Source organism: Balaenoptera musculus, chromosome 19 (genome assembly GCF_009873245.2).
Source record: "Balaenoptera musculus isolate JJ_BM4_2016_0621 chromosome 19, mBalMus1.pri.v3, whole genome shotgun sequence".
Taxonomy (NCBI): Eukaryota; Metazoa; Chordata; class Mammalia; order Artiodactyla; family Balaenopteridae; genus Balaenoptera; species Balaenoptera musculus.
Genome location: NC_045803.1, coordinates 10837113 through 10850401, shown reverse-complemented (window position 1 = coordinate 10850401; position 13289 = coordinate 10837113).

Sequence of the window (13289 nt, the reverse complement as noted above, 5' to 3'; positions counted from 1 at the left end):
GGCAGCTGGATTCTCCCAGAATGAGTTGCCCCATGGGCGAACAAGGAGGAAGCCACAGTGCCTTCATGACTTGGTCTCAGAAGCCACACACCATCACCTCCGCCATATTCTACCGACTAGAAGCAAGTCACTACATCCAGCCACATTCAAGAGGAGGGGGATTCGTCTCCACCTTTCGATGGAATATTTTTAAACCACCGTAGTCGTAATAAGTAAAGCAGTGTGGAATGAGGAAAAAAACCAATGGAGAGACAATAAATGCTGAAGGGTATCTGAGTCAGCTCAGGCTGCGGTAACAAAATACCACAGACAGGGTGGCTTAAACAACAAACATTTATTTCTCACAGTTCAAGAGGCTGGGAAGTCCAAGATCAAGGTGCCAGCAAGGTAGGTTTTAGTGTGAGGCCTCTTCTTGTTTCTTGCAGGTGGGTCCATCTCACCATGTGCTCTCATGTCCTCTTCGTGGGCTCATGGGAACAGGGAGAGGGCAAGCTCTCTGGGGTCTCCTCTTATAAGGACACTACTCCTATCAGCTCAAGACCCCATCCTTAATTACTTCCTTATAGGCTCCACTCCCAAATACAGGCACAGTGGGGATTAGGGCTTCCACATATGAATTTGGGAGGGGACACAAACATTCAGTTCATAATAAGGAGCGACACAAGGGCAGAATCACTGTCTGCATCCCCCACTTCCAAGAACAGTGCCAGGCAAACACTTGGTACTCAATAAATACTTGATAAGTATAAGAGATGGATGAATGGATGAATCTGACCAATATCTGTTGAGTGTGTACCCTCAGCAGGTCCCGTGCATGGTCACGGGAGCACATACTGACCAAGACAGGTGGGACCCTGGCCTCACACAGAGTTCATAGCCCAGAGTGGGGGACAGGTGTTAAAAGGTCATTACAAAGGGTCAGGATGCTCTGATGGAAAAGGGTGAATTCTGAGAGAGAAACACCAGGGCATGTAATTTAGGTGGAGACTCCAAAGCAGCCTCCCTGGGATGATATTTAAAGTGTGTATCAGTTTCCTGCGGCTGCTGTAACAAATTGTCACAGACTTAGTGGCTTAAAACAGCAGAAATGTATCCTCTTACAGTTCTGGAGGTCAGAAGTCCGAAAGCAGTCTTACAGGGCTCACATCAAGGTGTCCACAGGGCTGGATCCTTCTGGAGCCTCCAGGAAAACTCCGTTCCTTGCCTCTTCCAGCTTCTAGTGGCTGCCAGCATTCCTCGGCTGTGGTTGCATCACTCCCATCTCTGCTCTTCTTGTCATATCACCATCTCTTCTGCAGTCAAGTCTCTCTCTGCCTCCTTCTTAAAAGACACTTGTGATTACATTGAGGGCCCACCCAGATAATGCAGGATAATCTCTCCACCTCACGATCCTGAACTTCATCGCCTCTACCCAGTCCCTTTTGTCATCTATTTGCAGGTCACATTCGCAGGTTCCAGGGATTCAGACCTGGATCTCTTTGGGGGGCATTATTCAGCCTATCACAAGGTGAGACCTGCAAGGTCAGAGGAGCCGGGTGGAAAGTTGGCAGGGAAAGCATTTCAAACCAAGGGCACAGGATGGGCAAAGGCCAGGAGGCAGGAAAGCAGAGTCAAGCCAGTGTGGCAGGAGTGGAGTAAATGTGGGGAAAGTGGAGGAGGTGAGGGCAGAGGGGAACAGGGATTGTGCAGGGCCTTGCAGGCTGCGGTGAGGACCTTGGCCGTCACCTCGAGTGAGGTGGGAGCCCCAGGAGGGCTCCGAGGAGAGGCTGGATGGGCTCTGACTCAGGTCCTAATAGGATCCCTCTGGCCGCCTCTTGGAAGAGACTGTTGGAAGCAGACAAGAGCAGGGAACCCAGTGAGGAGGCAACAGCAGTGGTGACAGAAGGTGGTGGCAGCTGGACCAGGATGGTGGCCGTGGAGGTGGGGATAGATTTTGCAGGTGGAGCCAACTGCATTCGCCGATGGGCTGCACTTGGTGGGAGGGAAAAGAGGAGTCGAAGGGATCTCTAAGCTTTTCCCTGAGCAGACACAGGATGGGGCTGCCACGCGTGAGGCTGGAAGGCTGCAGGCAGAGTGGGATCTGAGGTTGGAAGGAAGACGTGTGACATTTCAGAGACCAGTGATCAGACAGACGGCCTGGACCCCAAGGCACACAGGCTCCGGGAGGGAAGTTGGCACAAGTTGTGGACTGTGGTTTTCACCCACCTCCTGGGGCCCCTTATCCTCTCCCCCAACTTCCCCTCACACCCGGGTGGAGCCAGCCTTGTTTGTTTCCCTCCCATCATCCGTTCTATGATGGGGAAGGCTGGTTTTCCCCTAACCCAGCAGACACCTCTTCCCTCTGCCTGTCCCTGACCCTCCTGCCTTGGGAAGCCCCGCGCCGGCCTCCTAAAATGTCCCGGCAGGATGGGGCCCCTGCCACCCATTCATCCAGCCAGATGGGCCCCAAAAGGGGAAGCGGGTCACCCACGGTCACCCGGCACGCGGTCAGCTCAGGACCCAGGGTCTCGTCTTCTCAATGTCCCACCACAGCCCTGGGAGGCTGGGGGAGGAACCGACCATTCTTTTCACATTTCTCACGAGAAAACTGGGGCTCCAGGAGAGGCCCACACTCACCCGAGACTCTCCACGAACGGGGAAGTCGGGGTTGAAACCCAGGTCCTGACCGAAGGATGCCTCTGTTGTAAGCTCCGAGGAGAAGGCGGTGGGTGAACAGAGTCCAGTCCCGTCCTCCCAGGACCCAGTAGGGGAGACAGACCTGTCACAGACAGTGACAACCCAGCATTGGTCAGGGCTGAGATGGGGGAGCCCAGGAGTCTGGGTTGGGGGATGCCTGACCCAGCCGGGGTGTCAGGGAGGACCTCCTGGAGGAGGGGATGGCTCACTGATAGAGGATGAAAGGGAGGTAATAAATGCAAATGTTCCAGGCAGACTGAACAGCATATGCAAAGGCCCAGGATTAAGAGGGAACCTGGGGCTTCCCTGGTGGCGCAGTGGTTGAGAATCTGCCTGCCAATGCAGGGGACACGGGTTCGAGTCCTGGTCTGGGAAGACCCCACATGCCGCGGAGCAACTAGGCCCGTGAGCCACAACTACTGAGCCTGCGCGTCTGGAGCCTGTGCTCCGCAACAAGAGAGGCCGCGATAGTGAGAGGCCCGCGCACCGCGATGAAGAGTGGCCCCCGCTTGCCACAACTAGAGAGAGCCCTCGCACAGAAACGAAGACCCAACACAGCCATAAATAAATTAATTAATTAATTAAAAAAAAAAAAAAAGAGAGGGAACCTGGGGACTTCTAAGTCTGACCTTGTCCCTCCACTGATTAAACTCTCCTGTGGCTGCTCTGGCAAACTCTTTAGCCTGGCATTCATTCATTCATTCACTCACTCACTCATTCAAACAAACCTTTTTTGGAGTTTGTAGCTAGTGTCAAGCCCTGTGGGGACATAGCCCTCCCCATGGGACTGTGACCCTGACCTGGGGGGTCAGGGAGGGGCTCCTGGAGGAGGAGGCCTCTCCTCCAAGACCTGAAGGAGGAGAATAAGAGATGCTGGGAAAGAGGCAGGGAAGGGTGTTCCAGGCAGAGGGAACAGCCTGTGCGAAGGCCTGAAGGTGAGTTCTGAGTAGGACATGCTCCCAAAACTACTCATGTTCAGCTGAAGCACAGGGTGCTTTGGGAGAGGCTAGAGAGGCCAGCCTCACAGCCCTTGTGTGGGCTTCCTTCCAAGGCACTGGGGAGCCACGGAAAAGTTGTGAGCAGAGGAGAGACAGGAATAAGCTTATAAGTCAGAAAGACACTGCCCCCCAGCCACCTGGAGGATGAACACGATGAAGTCTCAGAATCACAGACGGGTTTCTTTTTTCTGGGGGTGTGGAGGAGGTCTGAAGGAGGGAGTCCTGACCTTCTGGGGGCTCTCCTCCAGCTCTGAATGGGAAGCCTGGTCCGAAGCAACCACTAGGTGGCGCCAGGATCCCACCAGCCAGATCTGAGCTCACATAGGGGGGGTCAGGCCCAGAGCCCAGCAGAACTGCCTCTGGGTCCGAGAAGCAAATCCTACATGCCCTTTGCCTCTGTGTCCCTTGGTCCTGGCCCCCTCCAGAGCTGGGGCTTGCTAATGGTGGCATTTCAAGCATTCAGGTGCTGCTTGGAATCCAGGGACTCAGGAAAGAGCTGGCTGAGCTGCAGCAGACATTCTTTATGTCTCGTCATGTTGGAAGCTCAGACTGGAGCCTCTTGTTTCCCGCTTCGGGGTCATGGAGGGGTGGGGGGATTCTTACCGCCCCCATCAGACTGGGGCTACCTGTCTCCTCCCTCAGATTAGAAACTCATCATCTCACACATCACAATGGGCCCTCCTTACCTTCCCCCAGCAGACTAGAAAACCAGACTAGACACCTGTTCTCCATCCAGGGAAATGGGACTTATCTTCTCTATCTTATTTGGGAAATCCTGTCTTTCTCATCAGACTTGATGGGAGTGCTTTATCGTCCCCAGCAGGCTGGAGCTCCTTGTCTTCCGCATCAGACTTGGGAAACTTTGGCTCCCAGTTAGACCAGAGGGGAAGATTCCTCTGTTGTTGCAGGTCCTTCTTCCGTCCATCGAAGGAGCCATGCCCATTTTACCGAGAGGTAAACTGAGGCACAGAGCAGCAAGGCAGCACAGCCCAGTCGAGCTGCAGACGCTGGCCTTCCTCCTTTACCCCCTTCTCCACGCCTACCCTTTGCCCTCCGCACCCTAGGTAACTCCCCTGGCACTGGGAGTAGGGGAATTTTGCCCGCAGGCCCCTGCACTGCTTGCCCGCCTTTTATTGGCGCGGGCAGACGGCTGGGGATAAAGTCCAGAGCTGGGCTTGGGGCTCAGGCTGCGGAGGGAGGGAGAGGTGGCGGCTTAACCCCGCCAGAGGACGCCCCTGGAGGGCAGCAGGGTGGGTGGGGGATGGGCAGGGCCTCATCCTGGCCTCGTGGAGGGAAAGAGTGTGGGTCCAATTCTCCCCACCCTTTCCCGACTGTGTGGCCTTGGACTGGGAACTTTGCAGCCTCTCCAAGCCTGTTTCCCCAGCTGTGAAAAGAGGATGCTTCTGTGGGTGGTTGTGAAGACTCGCTGAGTTCGTACGTGAGAAACCCCTGGGACAGTGGCATGGTGACCCCGGAAGTCAGCATGGACCCCACCATCTGCCTTCCCCAGGAGGTTGCCTCCTAAATCTCTGGAATTGATCCTCTCCACTCCTCCTTCACATACCCTCCCAACCCAAGCCACCTGCTGTCTTGAGGCACAGCTGGTCCCCCTGCACAGCCAGAGGGGTCTTTCCAAAACTGAATCCTTGGGAATTCCCTTGTGGTCCAGTGGTTAGTGTTCCACGCTTCCACTGCAAGGGGCACAGATTCAATCCCGGGTCGGGGAAATGAGATCCCACCAGCCACTCGAAGTTTGGCCAAAAAAAAACCATACAACAAAACAAAATTCAACCCTGACCCCTGCTTAGAACCTGCTATGGCTCCCCAGTACTCTCAGGAGAAAGCCCAAAGGCTGCACCTCAGCTCCAGGCCTACTGGGCACTGTGTGACCTGACCACTGCTTGTCTCCACCCTCCTTTCTATTTTTCTAAAAGATCCTGGTGTTCTCCTCTTTCAAGCACTTCCCCAGCTGCTTTAGGTCTCAGGTGAAACATCAAGGCCCCAAGGATGTCTTCCCCAATCTCCACAAACCAGGCCTGGTCCTCTCATTTCTCCCTCTCCTGGTTCCCTGTTCCTCTCCACACAGCCCCTATCACAGGTAAAAAATAAGATGTATTAGGGTGTCCACCTTCAAAATAGCCTCTGAATTCATTCACTTCTCCCCATCACCACTGCCTGCATCCTGGCCCAGCCACCATCACATCGCCTATGGCCTGGACCATTGCAGTCTTCTCCTCACTGGACTCCCTGCCTCTGTCCTTGCCCCCCGCCCGCACGCAGCCAGAGGGACCTCGTTAAATCCTCAGTCAGATCACGTCCATCCCCTGCTCAGGGCCCTCCCATGGCTCCCAGGTCCCTCTGAGTAAAAGCCAAAGTCCCTGTAGTGAACCACAAGACCCAAATGATCTGTTCAACCCTCCCTCCTGCCCTCATCTCCCCAGTCTCACTTCTACTCTCCCCCACTGCTCACTGGACTCCAGCCACACTGGCCTCAAACAGCCAGCACAATCCACCTCAGGGCCTTTGCACTTTCTGTTCCCTCACCCTGGAACATTCTTCCCCCAGATGCCCATATGGCTCTTTCTCTCCCCTCCCAAATGTCACTCCTTATATGGGCCTCTGGATTTAAAAAACACTTCAAACCACTGCCCATCTCTCCCCCGCCAACCCAGTCCCTTGACAGCTATTTTTCTCCACAGCAAATACTTGACATTGTCTATATTTTCCTTGTCTTACTGACAATCTGTCTTGAGAACTAGACTCTGACTCCCCAAGCACCAGACCTTATTTGTTCACCAGTAGAGCAAGGCCTGAAATACCTGTTGGTGGAGTAAGTGGATTGCATGCATCTATTTTGAACCTGTAAGACATTCACAAGTTTCAAAATCCAAAAAGCACAAAATGGAAGTGAGAAGTGGCCTATCCACCATGACTCCTGCCCCGCCCCTCCCCAGTGCTGTTCCCACCTCCCAGTTTCTTGTGTTTTATCCCAGAGATAGTCTACGTACAGACAAGAAAATATGTAGACATATGTCCTCCCCCTCCCCTCTTTCCACAAATGGCACACACTCTTATCCTGTTCTGCACTTTCCTCGCAGCAATACATCAAGGGGATCACACCGCATCAGTCCAGAATCGCTTCCTCATTCTTTTTTTCTTTTTAAGCAACTGCATGCGTGGTGACCAAGGGGGAAAGAGCTTTTGTCGCAATCATTGTTTTCCAGGAGCGGTGTGGCTTGGTGGCCAAGAGCTCAGATCGTCTCAGAGCCGGACTCACATCGTGGTTCTGCAATCAGATCTCTCACGCCCTGCTGGTGGGCATGCAAACCAGAGTAGCCCCTTTGGAAGACAGTTTGCCAATCTCCCCAGAGGTTAAGTATACACTTCTCATATGACCCAGCAATTTCATTCCTGGGTACTTACCCAAGAGAAATAAAAACCTCTGGACACAAAAAAAACCTATACGCGCATGTTTCTAGCAGCTCTCTTCAGAATCGCCAACAGCTGGAAACAGCCCAGAAGTTCTTCAGCTGGTAGATGGAGAAGCAAACTGTGATCTATCCACACGTGGCAATAAAATGCAACACGCTTCTGATATGCCAACCTGAATGAATCGGAGATGCATTAAGCTGAGCCAAAGAAGGGAGACTCAGAAGTCTCTATTATTTCATTTACAAGACATTCTGAAAAAGGCCACTCGATAGTGACAGAAAGCAGATCTACGGTTGTGAGGGTTGGGTGGGGGAAGGGTGTGACCACAGAGGGCCAGCAGGAGGGGATTTTGGGGGTAATGGAAACCATCTGCATTTTGATTCTGGCGGTAACTACTGCATGCGTGTCACAAAGCTTATAGAACAGTACAGAGAAAAGAGTGAATTTTACTGTATGCAAATTCTTTCATGAGTTTTTCTAAAAGGGTACATAATGTATGATCCCATTTATATGACATTCTGGAAAAGCAAAACTATAGGAATAAAAAAACAGACCAGTGGCTGCCAGGGTTTGGGGATGAAGGGAGGGTTTGACTGCAAAGGGGAACAGGGGTAGTTTTGGGGCGATGGAACTGTCCTATATCTTGCTTGTGATGCGATAATACGACTATAAACTTTTATCAGAACTCGTCCCTGGTACACACTTAAAATGAGTGCATTCTATTGTATCTATTGTATTGTAAATTACACCTCAATAAGGTTTGGTTTTTTTGTTTTTTTGTTTTTTAATTTATTTATTTATTTAGTTTTGGCTGCATTGGGTCTTCGTTGCTGTGCGTGGGCTTTCTCTAGTTGTGGAGAGTGGGGGCTACTCTTTGTTGCAGTGCGCTGGCTTCTCATTGAAGTGGCTTCTCTTGTTGTGGAGCACAGGCTCCAGGCATGCAGGCTTCAGTAGTTGTGGCACGTGGGCTCAGTAGTTGTGGCTCGCAGGCTCTAGAGCGCAGGCTCAGTAGTTGTGGCGCACGGGATTAGTTGCTCCGCGGCATGTGGCATCTTCCCGGACCAGGGCTCGAATCCGTGTCCCCTGCATTGGCAGGCGGATTCTTAACCACTGCGCCACCAGGGAAGTCCCCTCAATAAGGTTTTCAAAATCCTATCTCCCGCTGCCCTTCCCTGGCTGTGGGACCTTAGGCAAAGCCCTTAACCTCTCTGTGCCTCCGGTGAAGGAGGAGGGATTTGGGGACGAGGTGGGTGCTGAGGTCTCCGGTCTCACCGTGGGTACACAGGTACACAAGTACACGCAGGAAATGTTTACAAACAAAACAGAAGGGCTTTATAAGGCTTTAGGGTGAAACTGGGGTCAGACAGCTGAGCCGCTGACAACAGCTGCTGTGTCTCAGGAGGGCAGGTCCCGGGCTGAGCACTGTCAGGCCTTACCTGAGTCCCTTTGAACCACTGGGCACTCCTTGTTGACCTAGAAAAGCGAGGAGAGCCATCCCTGGGTCCCAGAGGGATGGCATCAGGGGTGCACAATTCAGAGCATTGTAAGAAGGTCTTTTTCAATAGTCAGATGGAGCTGACAGATCAGTTCCCTTCAGTCTCAGCTGTTCGGGAAAGAGTTTCGGTATGTACAGCCCCTGGCCTGCCCTCACAGGCTCACACGTAGGGCAGATTGATCTGCCCCGAGACAGTGACATCCCGGAATGGCTGGGACTTGGGCTGTGGAATCCAGAGGGGGGCACGACCCAGCCTACGGAGAGAAATCAGGGAGGGCTTCCTGGAGGACAGGCTGCCAGAGCTGAGCCCTGATATGTTGATTGAACACCTGCTGTGTGCCCTGGTTTGGATCTCAGTGCAAGAGACAGGATTTTTGAGGCTGAAGTGAAAGGGGCGTGTGTGGGCAGGAGGGTGAGCGGAAAGGCCGCTGCTGAAAGCTGGGGTGTGGGTGAGGGCGGAGCAGTGGGAGATAAGGCAGGAGGGAGGCGGTGCCTGGTTCAGGGCCTCTGGGGCAGGAGCCTGGACTTTCTCCCACTCACGCCCCAGGCGGGAATAGCTTTCTCAAGATCCATCCATGTGTGCAGGGCGGACGAGGCGGGAAGAGGCCGGAAGGGTGAGTGGAAGCGATGGGAATCAGGTGGCTGTCAGAGCCACATGGAGAAGCAGGTACAAGTAGGGTGAGAAGGCAGAGGCCTTGTCTTTTAGGTCCCACCTGAGACCCCTCCAAGAGCTAGGAGGCCTCTGCCAATGGAGCTTCCTCGTTTCTAAAGCATTGAAACAGTGAGTCTTAGGTTTGCCAAAGATGCTTTTTGATCATTCTTTAGTTCCTAAGACTCTCTGACCTGATCATTCTTCATTTCTTAAATTCTGTTCGTCTTTGCTCCTAAAGTTCCACAATGGCAACTTATCTTTGATCCTTGGAGTCTCAGATTCATTCATTCAGTAAATATTTATTGAGCCTCTATCCTGTGTGAGGTGACAAACACAGAAAAGAACAAAATGGATGAAATTCCTGCCTTAGGGGAAACCACTTCCTGAGTGTTCACTCTGCACTTTAATCCTGTCCCCAACCTTACGAGTTAAAGACATGAGCAATCCCCATTACTCAAACGAGGAAACTGAGGCACAGGATTCTGGAATGCCTTGTTCCTAAAAGTCTGGGACTCTAGAATTCTTTGCCCCTAAGATTCTAAGGTCCCAGAGCTGTTGTTGTTTGTTTTTAGTTGAAGTATAGTTGATTTCCAATGTTGTGTTAATTTCTGCTGTACAGCAAAGTGACTCAGTTATACATATATATATATGCTTTTCCAGATTCTTTTCCATTATGGTTTATCTAAGGAGCTAGAGTTTTTTTGTCCTAAAGATTCTGTGTGCTTGGATTCAAGTGGACAGTGGACTCAACCTCATTAAAGAGCGAGGAATTGCAAATTATAACCACGATGAGATTCACACACAGGCACGAATACCGGGATGACTCGTATTTGCAAAGTCTGGCCAGATCCAGTGCTGACGAGGATGTGGGGCAAGGAGAACTCACAGCAGACATTGGAGATGGGAGTGAAAATTGGTGCAAAACTGTCTGACTGTATCTTCCACAGCTAGACATCTGTACACCCTATGCCCCAACAATTCCACTCTTGGATTCTGGGGGAAAATGCGTGTACTCATGGGTGCCAGGAGAGGCACACAGCATTGTCAAAAGAGGCAGAATCTGGAGACCACTCATAAACCCATCAACAGGAAAATGGATTCACAAACTGTGGTTTTCCATGCAAGAGAGTGATACACTGTCATGGAAATGAAGGCAATCCAACAGACGTAAGAATATGAGTGAACCTCACAGACATAATAAGATTGAGTACAAGAAGCCAGACCTAAGGTTCAAAACTGTGGGGATGGGGGTAGGGGTGGGATAAATCAGGAGTTTGGGATTAACGTATACACACTACTATATATAAAATAGATAACCGACAAGGACCTAGTGTATAGCACAGCGAACTATACTCAATATTTTGTAATAACCAATAAGGGAAAAGAATCTGAAAAAGAAATATATATATATATATATCTGAATCACTTTGCTGTACACCTGAAACTAAGACAACATTGTAAATCAACTCTACTCCAATATAAAATAAAAATTTTTTTTAAATTAAAAATATTTTAAATAATAAAAAAATAAATTAAAGAAAAGAAATACAGTTGATGTTTGTAAATTGACCTAATATTCTAAGACTTGCTGAATTATTATGGTGGCTTTTCATAGATATGGGATTTTCTATGTACACAACCATGTCTTATGTGAATAAAGACAGTTTCAGTCCTGCAAAATAAATAAATAAATAAATTCAAAACTGTATTGGTCAAGTGTGTATTCACAGGTAGTAAAAGGAAAACAATAAAAGCATAAAAGAATGAGTTACCTTGGGCTTCCCCGGTGGCGCAGTGGTTAAGAATCCACCTGCCAATGCAGGGGACACAGGTTCGAGCCCTGGTCCGGGAAGATCCCACATGCCACAGAGCAACTAAGCCCGTGCGCCACAACTACTGAGCCCGCGAACCACAACTACTGAAGTCCATGCACCTAGAGCCCCTGCTCGCCGCAACTAGAGAAAACCTGAGCACCTCAACAAAGACCCAATGCAGCCAAAAATAAATAAGTAAAATTTTAAAAATCTAAAAAAAAAAAAAAAAGAATGAGTTACCTTGAGAGGAGGGAGAGGAGAGAGAGTTCTGATTTGGAAGAGGCCTGAAGAGGCTTCTGAGGGACTGGCAGAACCATTTCTGAGCCTAACTGTTCACAAAATGGGACAGTCTATGTCATGCAATTCTCCACATTATGGTCCATAATTTTAAAATATATATTCTTTTTCATCCCACGATTCCACACCTCTCCGTTCCTCAGATGTCTCGATTCTCCAGGGGGCAAAATTCCTGAGGCTGGGGCAGGAGGGTGCGGTGAGAAGCCACAAGAAGAGAATTTAGGATCTTAAACACACGATACAATTTGATTTTCCCAGAAGTGAACAAATGTCCTGTGACCGTGTGACCACAGGAGGCCAAAGTGACAAGTTCAGAAGTGGGTAATGTCCAAAGGAGATGCCACAGGCCAACCCTCACTCCCACCTCCCGCAGAACCAGACAGTAAGAGGTCCCGTGTACCCCAGCTGTCACCAGCCAGCCCAGAGCCAGGGCTTCAGGTGACCAGCCCCAGGCTTTCAGGTGTAGAAACCAGGCCTGCCCAGGGTTAAGCAGCTGGGAAGCTTCAGTGCAGTGATTTGCTCGCTCCCAGCCTGTGACCTGATTCCACGGGGCAGGAGGGGTAGTGGAGACACGCCCGCCCGGTCCTCACTCTTGTGGGAAAGTGCTGCAGGGCAGGGGTGGCCCCGACTGGGACAGCGGTTGGGACCGGGGAAGGTGAGTCCACTGGGGCCCCTGCTCAAATGAGGAAGGGCCTGGCGTGACCTGCTTTCCCAGGAGCCTGGGGAACTTTCGCATCTGTGTTTTTAAGCTGTGGTGGCTGCAGGGGAGGTTATGGCCTCGGGCTGGGGAGGCACCGACTTCCAGGGAAAAGGCCAGCTTTTCAGGGAAGGTGCCATCCCTTCCTCAGAGATGGGCTCTGTGCTCTGCCCTGGGAAGGTGGGCTTGGGCAGGAGGGGGTTCATCCGGGGAGGGTCATCTGTCTCAGGGAGTGGCTAGGCTGATGGGTGACGCAGGTACCGGCTTCTTCCTGGGTAATTCATAGCTTGCCCTTTAATACCGGGGACAAGACTTAATCTCATTAAGTGCTCCTAGTAAGATGGCCCATTCAAGCTACACCACTCAGTGAGCTGGTCTGATGGAAGAGGCAGGACCCAGAGGGCCAGACCAGGCTCAGAGGGCAAAGCACTTGGCAAGGGCCACAGGGCTGGAAACTGGCAGAGTGGAAGGTAGACCCAGATTCGATTCGTCTCACTCCTTACAGATGAGGATGACGGAGACAGCAGTGCTGAAGGCGCTATTGCTAACTCACTGGATCCCCTCAGACATCATGTTTTCATCCCCATGGCTCAGAGGGGGAAACTGAGGCCCAGAGCGATCAGACGCCACTCCAAAGCCACTCAGGCAGAGCTGATACTCACACTCAGGTTGCCTGACTCCAAAGCCCATTGTTGTGGATGGTGTCCCCCAGAAAGCAGACGCTTACAATTAGGAAGGCAAAATGTTTATGAGAAAAGGGGGTGGGGGAAGCAGAACTGGGGAGGGGGACCACCAGGCCATGATGCCAGCCCCAGGGGGAGCCCCTGAAGCAAAGACTGCCCATGAGAGGAATCCCACAGTGGGTGGAAACGGCCAGACCCTCCGACCCTGCCTGGCTCTGTCAATGGCCAGAGGCTGCCCAGGAGACCATGTCCCCAGTTGGCAAGCTGAGGCAGACCAAGTTGAAGGAGCCAACTGTTAGCCATCTGCACACCTTGGCAGCTGGGCCACAAGTCCTTTCTTTTTTTTTTTTTTTTTTAAATATATTCACTTATAGGAGTTAGAGTTTCTCTATTCTTTCCCGGATTTTTTTTTTTTAAACTAAATATTTCAGCTTACTTTTTTTTTTTTTAAACTTTGGGTTTATTTATTTTATTTATTTATTTATTTATGGCTGTGTTGGGTCTTCGCCTCTGTGCGAGGGCTTTCCCCAGCTGCGGCAAGTGGG